Below are 15,200 nucleotides of genomic sequence, written 5' to 3'. Positions count from 1 at the left end.
AGCAGCCTCCTCCCATAGGGGCCTCCTGGCACAGTGTGGTGACCTTCGGGCCTGATATAGTGTCTTCCTCCCGTAGGGACCACCTGGCATGGCGTGGTGACCTTCCAGCCTCCTGCAGTGGCCTCCACCTGCAGCAGCCTCCCTGGTGTGGTGTGGAGCCAGGGCCTAGTGAGGACTGGAAGCTTAGTGGCCAGAGTGGTCTGCTATACTAAACTCTTTTCTGTAATGCTGGACGTTTTATTTTTGTAACAAAGCTCGTAACAAAGGGTCTAGGCCCGAAACGTCAGCCTCTCTGCTCCTATGATGCTGCTTGGCCTGCTGTGTTCATCCAGCCCTGCACCTTGTTGTCTTGGATTCTCCAGCATCTGCAGTTCCTACTATCTCTCACTCGTAACAAAAGAAGCTGTTTTCTTTGTTCCTTGTTCTTTGTTCTATTCTATTCAACACTGGGATGTGGCTTTATCTCAATGCACTCATGCTGCTAAGCTTTGCTGAGGTATTCATCATTGAACCACACTGTAGCAAGAAGTGCAAGTGACCACTGCAGCTACAAACCAGTTACGGCTGCTGTTCTTGGTTCAGTCAGCAGGGAATACTATCATTCCACCCGAGTCAGTAAAATCCACATGCCAGGGATTTTACTACAAGCTAGGCTATTTACACTCTGCAGTAACATGTCTTGCCAGCTGATGGTGCTTTGTTCCTGCCGTTCATTTGAAAATACAGCTAGGGCAAATTTTAAAATAAACTTTCGCCTCGCCTACAGCCAATCAAGTAATTTGCTTTATTTTCCATCTACTTTAAGAGCAATGTTTGCATTTATTAAGCACCTAAATGCATCTGGATTCTGCTCCAACGTAATTTCTGGTTTATCAACATCTGATTGCTTCCCATGACTTCTGGTCCCACTTATCCTTCTGAATTTCGGCATCGCTTTTCCACTGAAATGGGACTGGCCCGCTCCTGAAGTTCCTGCTGCTGCTCGAGATCTCGTGTCCTTTTCACCACCCTACTGTTCTTCCTCAAGACCAGATCACTCAGCTGGGCTGTGACTTTAACGTCCACAGAGAATGGGAAGGAAGCTGTTTCTTTGATCCTCAGTTACTGTTTCTTACTTACCCGTTGGTATGCCAGATCTGTGGGTCCATGTGCCAATATTGGAGAATCCTGCTACATCCCCGCATCAATCTTCACTGAAAGATGGTCAACTCCCAATTTTTTCCTTGGACCTTTGATTCCACAGGATAATCTTACCTTACTTTGTCCCAAATGCAGCTTCTGGATGCATTCCCTATCCACCAGTTTCTGAATCTAGACACTGGTTCGTTGATACACCAAACAGACTCAGCACAGTCTACAAATCAACTTCATCCAAACTCCAGACCTGTAACACAACCATCATCTTTACATCCTTCAGTTACCATGAGTACAGATCCTTCCTAATCTCTGCCATACCTATGGAACCTGAATTTCCTGCATGTCTTTTCTCATACCCAAGCTAATTACATCGATCTCCCCATTTTTTGCGTTTGGCCCAGATTGGTGACTTCCCCTCCTGTGTTCTCCTCTTCTTGTCACCCAGCCTTTAGGCTGAAAGGTGGGAGCAACATCCCCAGAGAACCGTGGACGTTTAGGAATATTCAGGACTGGATAAGAAGAGGAGAAGACGTTTAGCAGTTGCAAAAGGAGTGATTCAATAAAGGATCTAGGGAGTACAGAAAGTGCACAGGGAGAACTTTAGAAAGCAATCAGGGCTGTAAACAGGGGACAGTAAAAAAACAGTTGATGGGTAAAATTAGGAGAACCCCAAGATATTCTATAGGTATGTTAAGGGAAAAGAGGAAAACCAGGGAAATACTGCGGTAAGTAACTCAATTCCTGTCTCCCCAAAGGCTGTCCACCATCTCCAAGGCACAAGTGAGGAGTGTGATGGAATACTCCCCACTTGCCTGGAGAGCGCAGCCCCAGCAACACTCAAGAATCTTGACACCATTCAGGACAAAGCAGCCCACTTGCTTGGTACTACATCCACAAACATCTACCACTGACACTCAGTACCAGCAGCGTGTACTGTCTACAAGATGCACTGCAGAAATTCATCGAAGCTACTTAGAGAGTACCTTCCAAACCCACATCCATTTTCATCTAAAATGACAAGGGCTGTCAATACATGGGAACACCATCACCTGCAAGTTCCCCTCCAAGCCGCTCACCATCCTGACTTGGAAATATTTATTATTTAGATTTTATTGTCACATGTACTCAAGTACAGGAGTATAATGAACAGTGTACAATGTCGACACACATGGTGCCATCATAGGTGCCAAAGTACCTAGGAATAAAAAATACTTAAGTAGTAAGAGAAACGAAAGTTAAAAAGTTAAACATTATTTTTCTACTATCCTATGACGTAAAGAAATAAAGGTAATGGTTAACATTAAAGTCTTTCATCGTTTAAACTAGGAAAATAAAGGAATAAATTAAAAACTCAACAGTCTTTGATGAATCCTTCGCTTATCTTTTTCTCCAGAAGACCTCTGCTGTCATTCTCAACAAGGCAGCCACAGATACCATCGCTGCTACTGAAACTGCCACCTCTCCAATCTCCCCCGGTGCCTCAGGAACATGCCCAGACAGGATCCACTTGCATACCGAGCCGAGACTCCACCATGAACTGCCGAGAGACTTGCCTTTATACCAGTAAGAGACCAGGCTGAGAGCTGCCGAGAGACCGGGACGGGACCTGCCAAGATCTGCCTCAGGGAAGTGAACACCAAGAGGGGGAAAGCACCAAAAATAGCCATTCCTTCACTGTCGCTGGATCAAAATCCTGGAATTCCCTCTCCAAGGGCATTGTGGGTCAACCTGCAGAACGTGGACTGCAGTGGTTCAAGAAGGCAGCTCGCCACCATGTTCTCAAGGGCAACTAGGGATGGGCAATGAATGCTGGCCAGCCAGAGATGCCCACCTCTCACAAGTGAATATATAAAAAGAAGAAAGAATAACCAGGGAAAGAGTGCAGCCCATTAGAGATTAAGGCGACAATCTGTGCATGCAGCTACAGGACACTGGCAGGGTATGAAAGTAGTATCTCACATCTGCCTTTATTCAGGAGGAGGAGAAGTTAGCATATTCACAATGACTCTTACCAATTTTTATAGACGTTTGATATCAATTGAAAACATTCTATCCAGATGCATCACATCTTGGTATGGCAATTGCTCTGCCCAAGACAGCAAGAAATTACAGAGTTGGGAACACAGCCAGTCCATCATGCAATCCAGCCTTCCATCTATTGACTCTCTCTACACTTCCCACTGCCTCACAAAGGCAACCAACATAATCAAACACCCCTCCCACCCTGGCTATACTCTCTTCTTCACTTGCACGCCTCGCTTTGTCTAAACACCCAATGATCCGTACGTCCTTGTACATTATGGTCTGCCTGTACTGCATGCAAAACAAAACTTTTCACCGTACTTAGGTACATGTGACAACAATAAATCAAATCAAATTCCGTCAGACAGAAAATACCAAAGTTTGGAATCACGTTACCAACAGAAATCAAGAACAGCTTCTTCCATGTGGTTATCAGACTTATGAATAACCTCTCATATATTGGAGTAGATCTTTCCCTGCATCTTCTCTGTAGCTGTGACACATTATTCTGTACTCTATTCTATTAGCCTGACATACTTATGTAAGGATACATTAAAGACTGCAGATGCTGGCAGCTAGAACCAATAATATGTGGAATGCGCTGCCAGCAGTGATAGTGGAGTCAGATACTTCAGAGACTTTTAAGCGACTCTTGGATAAGCACATGGAGGATAGTAAAATGTAGGGTATGCAGGGTAGATTGATCTTAGTAGGATAATAGGTCGGCACAACATAGTGGGCCGAAGGGCCTGTACTGTACTGTACTGCTCTATGTTCTACGTTCAATAAGTGTGGAGCTGGAAAGGCACAGCAGGTCAGACAGCATCCGAGGGGCAGGGAAGTCAATGTTTCGGGCCAAAACCCTTCTTCAGGACTGGGGGGGTGGGGGTGCTCAGAAATAAATAGAGGAAGAGGGGTGGGGCTGGGGGTGGTGAGCGTAGGTGAGATGGAGATAGGTGGATGCAGGTAGAGGGTTATTGTGATTGGTCCGTGGGAAGGGTGGAGTGGATGGGTGAGTAGGAAGATGGACAGATTGGGGGAAGGAGAGATTTTGAAGCTGGTGAAGTCAATATTCAAGCCACTGGGCTGTATGCTCCCTCGGCGAAATATGAGGTTTTGTTCCTCCAGTTTACATTGGCCTCGCTCTTGACAGTGGAGGCGGCCAGGGATGGACAATAAATGTGGAGCTGGAAAAGTCCCGATGTGGTTTTGTCTATATCAGGGAGACCAAATGCAGACTCGGGGACCAGTTTGTGGACCACCCGAGCTCTGCTCGCACCAACCAACCCAACCTCCCTGTTGCCATCCACTTTAACTCCCCCTCCCACTCCCACTCCCCTGGCGACATGTCCATGACAGATATTTAATCCTGAAAAGTGTGAGCTGATGCTCTTTGGAAGAAGGGACAAAGGAGCACTCAAAATGGCAGGACACCAACAAACTCACAGGAAAGGAGAGATCTTGGGGTGCTTGCTCACAGATCCCTGAAAGTGGCAGGATAGAGTAGTTAATACAGACATAATACTGGGCTTATTTGCCTTTTTCAGTTGTGGCACAGAAGTAAGAGCAGGAATGTTATCTTGGAGATGTACAAAACTTTGATTAGGCCATAGCTGGAGTACTGTCTACAATTGTGGTCACTGCACTGTAGGAAGGATGTGATTCCACCAGAGGAGGTGCAGAGGACATCCACCAGGACTTTGCCTGGGTTGCAGCATTTTAGCTGTGAAATTAGGCTGGATAGGCTAAGATTGTTTTCTTTCGAACAGGGAAGGCCAACGGGTTGCACTGATAGAGGCGTATGAGGGGTGTCAGCAGGGTGGATAGAAAGTAACTGTTTCCCTTAGTTGAAGGATCAATAATGAGGGGACATCATTTTGAGGTGGTGAAGTTTAGAGGGGCTTTGAGGAAAATGTATTTCACCCAGAGGGTAGTGGGAGTCCGGAATGCACTGCCTCAGAGGGTAGTAGAGGCAGGAAACCTTGCAGCCTTTAAAAAAAAGGTACTTGGATAAGCACTTGAAACATCATGATATTCAAGGATGGAAAGTGGAATTAGTACAGACTTGATAGGCTGAATGGCCTCTTTTATGCTGTATGACTGAGCTAGAAACCTGTGGACCTTGCAGCTAGCACAACATTACACCTTACTGCTGAAATACTAGGGATCAAGCATCAGCCTCCACAGTTTACTAGATCCTCGACAGGGGAGCATTTTCCCAAGCCTTGTACATCTACCCACATACCATGCGTCTCACTAAAGCCAGCAATTCAATCTGTGAGGAAGGACAAATTAAAACGCTAGTTTGTTTACAAGTGCTTGAACTGCAACTCGTGTTAGGGGCTGTAAAAAAGTGAGTTTATGCGGTGCTGTGATGCAGGTTCTTTAAGCATCTGATGGAGAATATACAATACTGAGCAAATCTTGCAAAATCCACCATTCGAACACCGAACATAAAGTGAGGTTTATTGAAAACAATGCAATCGCAATTCCCTCTCTTGCTCGCTCGGCTTGTAGAGACTCGCATAAACCAGGACATGACGGGTCTCCCAGTCTACACGAGGTTTTGATTGGCTTTCGAAAATCGAACGAGAAATAAAACACAAATTAGATGCGAAATAGTAATTATTAACTCTGCGAACCTGGGCTTGTAAACCTAAACTCTATGCAAATGTTGACAGCTAAAGCACTTTTCACTGTACGGTAATAAATCAAATATGCCTATCCTTAAGGTTGTATGTCAGGCTCCACCTCTCAGAAAAAAAACTGATACCACTGAATTTTCGGGTGTTCGTAGACGCAGTTAGTAGCAAAGTGACTTCAACTTTGAACCAATGCAAGACATGCACCGCAAATCTGAAATTGGGATTTCGGATTTCTCTTGACTCTGAGTTGTAGAATGAAGTGAGAGTACAGACAGCTCACATAATTTAGCAGTGCAGAAGATTTAGATAAACTTCTGTTGCATAACGTTAAATATTAGATGTCCAGCAACCTCCCCCGCCCCCACAACTCTGTTAAGTTCAGTTTAATCATAGCGCAGACAGGTTTACACCCTGCTGTGTGTACATTTGTATTTTTAAACTGTCGAGGGACACCGCATTCTTTCTCTGGACAAAATAAACCAAGCAGCAGCAGCAGCAAATGAAGCCTGAACACCAACAGCATCAACAGTTTCTGCCTCTTGGTCTGGAGGGAAGCCATTGACCGACCGTAACCTGAACTCCACTTGACATGAGATTTGAAAGAGAAAAAAAAAATCAAAACAAAAATAATCTAAGACCAGAGATAACAAGGTGTAGAGCTGGATGAACACAGCAGGCCAAGCAGTATCAGAGGAGCAGGAAGGCTGACGTTTCGGGCCTAGACCCAAGACCCTCGGGTTTCAGAAGCTTGTGTGAGGAGCAGGAGAGAGTGAAAAGGAATCTTTGAAATATCTTAACACCAGCGATGAGGACATTATCTGACACAGGTCCTGATCCCATGAGTTGAATTCATTTTTATTCATTCATGGAAGAAAGGCATCATTGGCTCGGCCAGCATTTATTGCCCACCCTTAATTGCCCACAGGGTAGTTAAAAGTCAAGCATATTGCTGTTGGTTTGGAGTCACATGTAGGCCAGACTGGGATAGCAGATTTCCCTCCTTCCTTCAGGGATGTTAGATGGGTTTTTACAACAAACCAACAGTATACAGTCACTAATTAGGTCAGCTTTTTAATTTCAGATGTATATCGAAGTCAAGTTTCCCCACCTGCCACGATGGGATTTGAACCAATGTCAGTAGAACATTGCCCAGGCCCCTAGATTACAGGCCCAGTAACAAGACCACTGGGCTACTGCCTCCAGATATTGGTCTTAAGTCACCGTGTCACGAGTAGAAGTAACAGTTGAGCTCACTTCTGCTGTTAGCAATGCTGCCATTTTGGAGTGCTGGTTGGCAGGAAGGCCGTCACATCTGGGCCCAAGTGCAACATGATCTAGAAGAAGTGCCATTGGGATCAGTACTGGATTCCCATTTATTAGTAAATCCCGGTCATTAATGTAGGTGACAGCACTGATTATACTGATTTGCTGAGAACAGAGATAGATCAGAAAGCAAGTTGTAATGTAGGAGGGTAGGCTCACATCTTACTGTCTGGGATGGAGCAGGTACATGACTTCAATCTATCAGCTAACAGTTTGAGGAGGCCCAGTAACAAGGCATAACTACAGTAAACAAGGCATAACTACAGGAAATTCACAATGTCTTTCCTGTCTTGAACTGAAGACATGTCTCTCTCAGTCTTAAATTTGAGTTGCAGAGTTTTTAAACCTGTCCCTGTCACTTCCAACACAACTCAGCCTGACCCAAGACAACGCCCGGCTTTTCCCTCACCCCCATGCTGTCCCAACAATATACATCTTGTTATGATCCCAGTAAAACTGGACAAGTCAGGCTCCAAAGTGAAATTTGGGTTGATAGACCATAAGTTTTACATTTGTAATTAGTTACCATGGTGGTCACAGAAACATATTCACAACAGACTTTTAATGTACTTTCAATAAAAGAATACAAGTTTATTACACAAAATGAAAAGAAAAAACAAAATGTTGAAATCATCTTGCTTATCACAGATCTTATCATAAACTACAAAAAGATCCAAATCTTTTGCTTAGCAATACCCTGTACAGATACTCAACCATAGTGAAGTATCACCCTATCTTCACTTTAAAATTTATTACTCATTTGATGAGGTTACAAGCATTTTCTTTCACACACAGTTGCCAGACGTGTGTCTCTCCGTTTCTCCTAAAGACTCAGAAAGACAGGCTAACTTACTGACCATTCCACACTGAACTTGGAGAAAAGCTCAGGGCTATTTCCAGTCTTTTGACCTGGGACTGCTAAAGTAGTTTCTTCCCAGCTCTGAAGGCCTGGAGAATCCTGAAACTAAACTGGCCTTCTACTGGTATAGATCCTTTCCTTCTTCTGAATAGAATCTGATTGTGTTCCCTCACTTCTCTTTCTGTCTGTCATTAAAACCTAACATAGTAAAACTTGAGCAATTATCTCACCAGGTAGCTTGAATCACATACAGAGTCATAGAGATGTACAGCATGGAAACAAACCCTTCAGTCCAACTCATCCGTGCCGACCAGATATCCTAAATTAAGTAATCTAGTCCCATTTGCCAGCATTTGGCTCATATCGCTCTGACCCCTCCCTATTCATGTACCCATCCAGGTACCTTTTAAATGTTGTAATTGTAACAGCATCCATCATTTCCTTTGGCAGTTCAGTTCATACACGCATAACCCTGTGCATGAAAAAGTTTCCCGTTAGGTCCCTTTTAAATCTTTTCCCTCTCACCTTAAACCTATGCCCCCTAGCTTTGGACTCCTCTACCCCGATGAAAACCTTGACTATTTACCCTATCCATGCCTCTCATGATTTTATAAACTTCTTTAAAGGTCACTCCTCAGCCTCTGATGCTCCAGGGAAAATGCCTCCAGCCTATTCTGCCTCTCCCTGTAGCTCAAACCCTCCAACCCTGGCAACATCCTTGTAAATCTTTCCTGGACCTTTCCACATTTCACAACATCCTTCCTATAGCTTGGAGACCAGAACTGAACACAGTATTCCAAAAGTGGTCTAGCCAATGTCCTGTTGCTGCTGTACATGATCTCCAAACTCCTATACTCAATGCAATGGCCAATAAAGGCAACCATACCAAATGCCTTCTTCACTATCCTGTCTACCTGCGACTCCACTTTCATGGAACTATGAACCTGCACTCCAAGGTCTCTGTTCAGCAGCACTCCCCAGGACCTTACCACTAAGTGTGTAAGTCCTAGCCTGATTTGTCTTTCTAAAGTGTAGCACCTAATATTTGTCTAGATTAAACTCTAGAACATCGAACATTACAGCGCAGTACAGGCCCGTTGGCCCTCGATGTTGCGCTGACCTGTGAAACCAATCTGAAGCCCATCTAACCTACACTATTCCATTATCATACATATGTTTATCCAATAACCATTTAAATGCCCTTAAAGTTGGCGAGTTGACTACTGTTGCAGGCAGGGCATTCCACGCCCTCACTACTCTCTGAGTAAAGAACCTGCCACTCCTCAGCCCATCTGATCAAGGTTCTGTTCTACTTTGGGGTAGCCTTCTTCGCTGTCCACTATTTTGGTTTCATCTGCAAACTTACTAACCATACCTCCTTTATTCACATCCATAATTGGAAATAACAAAGTGTGGAGCTGGAGGAACACAGCAGGCCAGGCAGCATCAGAGGAATGAGAAAATTGACATTTTGAGTCAGGGCCCTTCTTCAGAAATCTATGATAACAAGGTGTAGAGCTGGATGAACACAGCAGGCCAAGCAGCATCAGAGGAGCTGGAAAGCTGACGTTTCAGGCCTCAGAAATCTATGCTGTTTTTAACTCACTGTTCAAAGTGTCATAGAACATAGCACAGTACAGGCCCTTCGGCCCACAATGTTGTGCCGAATTTTTACCCTAATCCTAAGGTCCATCTAACCCCCACCCCTACCTTATACTATCATCCATATGCCTATCTAATAGCCGCTTAAATGCCCCTAATGAGGCCGACTCCACTACCCTCTCTGGCAATGCATTCCACGTCCCTACCACTCTCTGAGTAAAGAACCTACCTCTGACGTCTCCCCTATATCTACCTACACTCACTTTAAAACTATGCCCCCTCGTAATAGCTACCTCCACCCTAGGAAAACGTCTCTGGCTGTCTATCTATACCTCTGATCATTTTGTACACCTCTATCAAGTCACGTCTCATCCTTCGTCATTCTAAAGAGAAAGGCCCTAGCTCTCTCAACCTTTCCTCGTAAGACCTTCCCTCCATTCCAGGCAACATCCTGGTAAATCTCCTCTGCACTTTTTCCAATGCTTTCACATCTTTCCTGTAATGAGGCGACCAGAACGGGACATAATACTCCAGATGTGGCCGAACCAGGCTTTTGTATAGCTGGAGCTCTGATTGAACTCAATCTCTCTATTAATGAAAGCTAACACACCATACGCCTTCTTAACAACTCTATCCACACTGGGTGGCAGCGTTCAGGGAACTGTGAACATGAACCCCAAGATCCCTCTGCTTCTCCACACTGCCAAGAATCTTTCCGTTAACCCTGTATTCTGCTTTCAAGTTTGTATTTCCAAAATGAATCACCTCACAGTTTTCAGGGTTAAACTCCATCTGCCACTTCTCAGCCCAGCTCTGCATCCTATCAATGTCCCTTTGTAACTTAGAACAGCCCTCTGCATTGTCCACAACGCGACCTTCGTATCGTCTGCGAACTTGCTAATCCACTCCTCCACTCCTTCATTTAAATCATTTACAAAAATCACAAATAGGAGAGGACCCAGAACAGATCCTGTGGTACACCACTCGTAACTGAGCACCATGTTGAATATTTTCCGTCCACTACCACCCTTTGTCTTCTCAGGGTCAGCCAATTCTGAATCCAATCTGCCACATTTCCCCCTATCCCCTGCCTCCTTACCTTCTGCATGAGCCTACCATGGGGAACCTTATCAAACGCCTTACTTAAATCCATGTATACCACATCCACTGCTATACCTTCATCCACTGTTTGGTCACCTCTTCAAAGAATTCAATAAGGTTTGTGAGGTATGATCTACCCCTCACAAATCCATGCTGACTATCACAAATCAAACTGTGCCTTTCCAAGTGATCATAAATCCTATCTCACAGAGCCCTTTCCAATAATTTGCCCACCACTGACGTAAGACTAACTGGCCTATAATTTCTGGGGTTATCCCTATTCCCTTTGTTGAACAAGGGAATGAAGTTTGCCTCGCTCCAATCTTCCGGCACTATACCCATGGACAGTGAGAACGAAAAGATCATCGGCAAAGGCCCTGCAATCTCTACCCTCGCTTCCCATAGAATCCTTGGATAAATCCCATCAGGCCGGGGGGGACTTATCTATCTTCAACCTTCTCAAAATTCCTAGCACATCTTCCTTATTAACATCGACCTCCTCTAGCCTACCAGCCTGTTTCACACTGTCCTCCTCTACAACTAGGTCCCTCTCAGTTGTGAATACCGAAGAAAAGTATTTATTAAGGACCTCTCCTATCTCTTTAGGCTCCGTGCACAAATTCCCTTTACGATCCTTGATCGGCCCTACCCTTTCTCTGGTCATTCTGTTATTCTGACTTATTCTGTTTTAAAAAAAAAGTCACCGTCACAGAACTAAAACCAAAACCCCATTTAACTCTAACCTAGAATCCAAGTTTCCTCATAATAAACTTCTATCACACTCCCCTCACTTACCTAAAAAAACACAGCCATTTGTCCCCCTCCCTCCCTGCCAATTTGGCAGTTCGCTCGTTTGGCTGGATGCAACGCAGAGAGCTGCTAACAGCATGAGTTCGATTCCTGCACCAAATGAGGTTACCATGAACAATTCTCCTTCTCAACCTCTCCCCTCGCCTGAGGTCTGGTGACCCTCCGGTTAAATCACCAGCACCCAGTTGTCCCTCCCTAATGAGGGAATAACCCTACAACCCGTTAGGACTATGGTAACTTTAACTTTACAGTAAGTTGTTGGGAAGGAAGGTAAAGTATTGACATGAGCTGGACAGGGGGCCGTCATGGCCTCAAACAGCTAGCAGATGCCCACCAAGGTCAATAAAAGGGGTGAAGAGGTTAGCATTGCATCCACTGCAGTTGGCAGTGAAGGGAGGAGCACCATCAGAAACTAATTAAGAAAGCACACAAACACACTTGGGAGTTCACTAGTGTAAGATTTTGTGACTGTTAAATGCAAACCCATATTTTATGTTTTTTTAATGCATTTATTAAATATCCACCAGTAAATATGAGTGTCTCAGTCACTGAGAGGGATGTACTGCAACTAGATGGTTTTGTGCCACTCAGTAAGTCTGAAGCCACTTCGGGGGACATTCACAGTCAGGCAAAGCTTCCATGCCCATGTACCAGTCTGACATCAGAATGTACGGTGGCAGAAAGCAGATGTTATTCAACTCCTGAGAAGTGCCTTATGATTAACGACTTCTAAGTCTACCTGATGTCTTATTCATGTGGATGTCTGCCACAGACCATTCTCCCACAAACTTTTTCTGCAGCACCGGGTTGTGCAAGGTACAGACAAAAACCACAATCAAGGAAAGCCATGCCGGTGTACACTAAAGGGTGCGCAGGGTCTGTTCATAAAGGGATCTATTAGCGATGGCTGTGGGGGTCACACTGCAGCACTCCTCTGTCACAGTGCTAATGTCATTGGACTAGTAATCCAGATGTCTAGCTAATGCTTGGCAAATGTGGGGTCAAATTTCACCGCAGAAGAATGTGAAATATACATTTAATTACACTTTTTTTTAAAAATTCCTGCTTTATTAATATCAATCATGAAACCATTGTTGATTGTCGTAATAATCCATCTAATTCAGAATTGTCCTTTAGGGCAGGAAATCTGCTGTTCTTACCTGGTATGGTCTACACATACCTCCAGACCTATTGCAATGTGGCTGATTCATAACTGCCCTCTAAAATGGCCAAGTAAGTCATTGAGGTTTTTTGAGACCATTAGAAAGTCTAAGAAAAGGAATGTAACTGGAAAACCACCTAGCATTGATCTAGACACTGGAAACCATAAACAAAGTCTGGGATCTTGGGCCCTGACTAGTCACAGACTACCTAGTCATAGTCACACCATGTCCCAGACACCACAGTCACCAGCCCTGGGTATGTCGAGTTCCAGAGGCAGGAAAGATTCAGAGGTGGCAGTGCCACTATACACAGTCATGAGGGAGTTACACCAGAAGTCCTCAACATTTATTCCAACACTGTGAAGTCTCAAAACATCAAATCAAACACTGACAAAGAAACCTCCTGCTTTTCATCAACTACCACTCCCTCTGAGCTGATGAATCAGTTGTCCATGTTGAATGCCAATTGGTGGATGCATTCAGGGTAGTATGGGGATAGACTGTACTCTGGACAGAGGCCTTAAATGGCCATTACCAAAAGCAGCACCAGTACTGACATAGCTGGTTATGTCCTAAAGGACATTACTGCTAGTTTGAAACCGTGGCATCTGGTGAAAGAACCAACTAGAGGGAAAAACCTACTTGATCTCATCCACAACAATCTACATATCACAAACGTGTCTCTGATAGTATCAGCAGGAATATCCACAGCACAGTATTCATGAAAAGGAAGCCCCATCTTCACATTGAGGATAATCCCTATCATGTTGCCTGATGCTACCATTGTAGATAAATTTTAAAGTGATCTAGCAACTCAAGACAGAATATCCATGAGGTGCTGTGAGCCACCAACATAAACAAAATTGTATTCAACCACAGGGCTCTACTCTACATTATAATCAACCCTGGTATAATGGTGCATGCAGGAGGGCATGCAAGAATCAGCAACAGTAACATCTATACATGAAGTGTTATATGAAGGTACAACACAGGACTATTTGCATGTCAAACAGCAGAAGTGAGAGATAGACAGGGCTAAGTGATCCCACAACCAACAGATCAGAGTAAAGCTCTGCATCCAGTCATGAACGGTGTTGGACAATTAAACGACTATCACTAATGTCCCCATCTTCATTGATGAAGAGCCCAGCACACTGATGCAAACAAACAAGGCTGAACCATTTGCTTCAGTCTTCAGTCTGAAGTGTCGTGTGAATGATCCATCTTGGTCTCCTAGGATCCCCAGCCTCACAGATGCCAGTTTTCAAGCAACTCAATTCACTCCACAATATATCAAGAAACAGTTGAATGCGCTGAATTCTGCAGACTATGGGCACTAACCACATTGGTGAGGTAGGGGCTCTATCACATGCACCACAAGAGCCCCTCCAATCCTTTTGCATACTTTGAAATGGACACCAGTACATTCATTTCCCCAAGACCTCTTTGACAGTACCTTCCGAACCTGTACACGTTACCAACTGGAAGGAGAAGAGCAGCAGAAAACCATCTTCAAGTTCTCTTTCTAATTCATACACCACCCTGACTTGGAACTGTATCACCATTCCTTCAGTGTGGCTGGGTCAAAATCCTGGAAACCCCTCTGTCATGCAACATGGACTGCAAAGGTTCCAGGAGACAGCTCACCACCACCCTCCGCTGAGCAGCAAGGAATTGGGCGATAAATGTTGGCCCAGCCATCAATGCTCCCATCTCAAGAATGTTTTTGTTTTAATCAAAACGATGGAGTAAAGATACCTTTCCATTGTTAGTGGTTTGGACAAATGTTTCAGTTAGAAGCCCCTGTCTTACTCAGCTTTCTGTTCATACCAGAGAGGATATTGTTCCCCATAGTCTGAGATATCTCTGCACCTCGTTAATTCATTTCCTACAGCCTATACTCTTCCCTCTGTCTGGCTCAGTCTCTATCCAGTCTCTATCCTCGGTCTGTCTTTGGCTATTCGCTGGGTTACACACGGATTCGGATGTCTCTCTCTCTTTCTCAACCGCTTGCAGTCTGACCGACACTTCAGGGCGCGGTTTTAAACCCAAGTTGTTTATAAAAGAAAAACAAGAAAATACTTCATTGAGCCGGCCCTTTAAGATTCGCTCACTCTTCAAGATCTTAAATGTTTCAGTCTCTCCAGCGAATCATCTTCGGCAAGCATTTTATTCCTGTACCGAAAGATCTCCCCTACCCCAGAACTACCTTTTGTATAGTGGGTTAACTGTAACAGTGCAAAATTCTAGCGGCCCAAACAAATTCAGTTAAAGCTTTCTTCCTTCATTTCACGTCTGAATCCCAGCAAACAGCGCCTTACCTTCCGCATTGGGCTGCATTGATACTTTTTTGAGCTGGCAAACTCCTCCTCATTTCACGTTTCGTTGACAAGATGGTCTCTTTACTGCCTCCAGTTCTGCCTGGAAGGAAGTGATAATCACGCACAAAAAGGCCTGTCTATGAATTTGAGATAGTAGGAACTGCAGATGCTGGTGAATCCGAGACAACAAGGTGCAGGGCTGGATGAACACAGCCGG

General features: G+C 44.5%; 1 protein-coding gene across 5 annotated transcripts in view; it reads right to left on the bottom strand.

Annotated features, from left to right (window-relative positions):
• The window catches only part of LOC109937304 (monocarboxylate transporter 13-like), a 44,029-nt gene extending 28,829 nt beyond the window's left edge, over positions 1–15,200 (bottom strand). For 2 of the 5 annotated variants that reach the window (XM_048602445.1, XM_020535912.2), the window contains exon 1: positions 14,984–15,200. The gene's annotated coding sequence lies outside the window, so the exon portion shown is untranslated. Of the gene's footprint in view, positions 1–2,493; positions 2,595–14,871; positions 14,923–14,983 lie in introns of those variants that run through there. The other 3 variants (XM_048602446.1, XM_048602447.1, XM_048602448.1) reach the window with 2 other exon arrangements.

This window comes from Rhincodon typus, chromosome 10, assembly GCF_021869965.1.
Source record: "Rhincodon typus isolate 14 chromosome 10, sRhiTyp1.1, whole genome shotgun sequence".
Lineage (NCBI taxonomy): Eukaryota > Metazoa > Chordata > Chondrichthyes > Orectolobiformes > Rhincodontidae > Rhincodon > Rhincodon typus.
The sequence above is the reverse complement of the archived record's forward strand: the minus strand, read 5'-3'. Positions and strand labels throughout refer to the sequence as shown.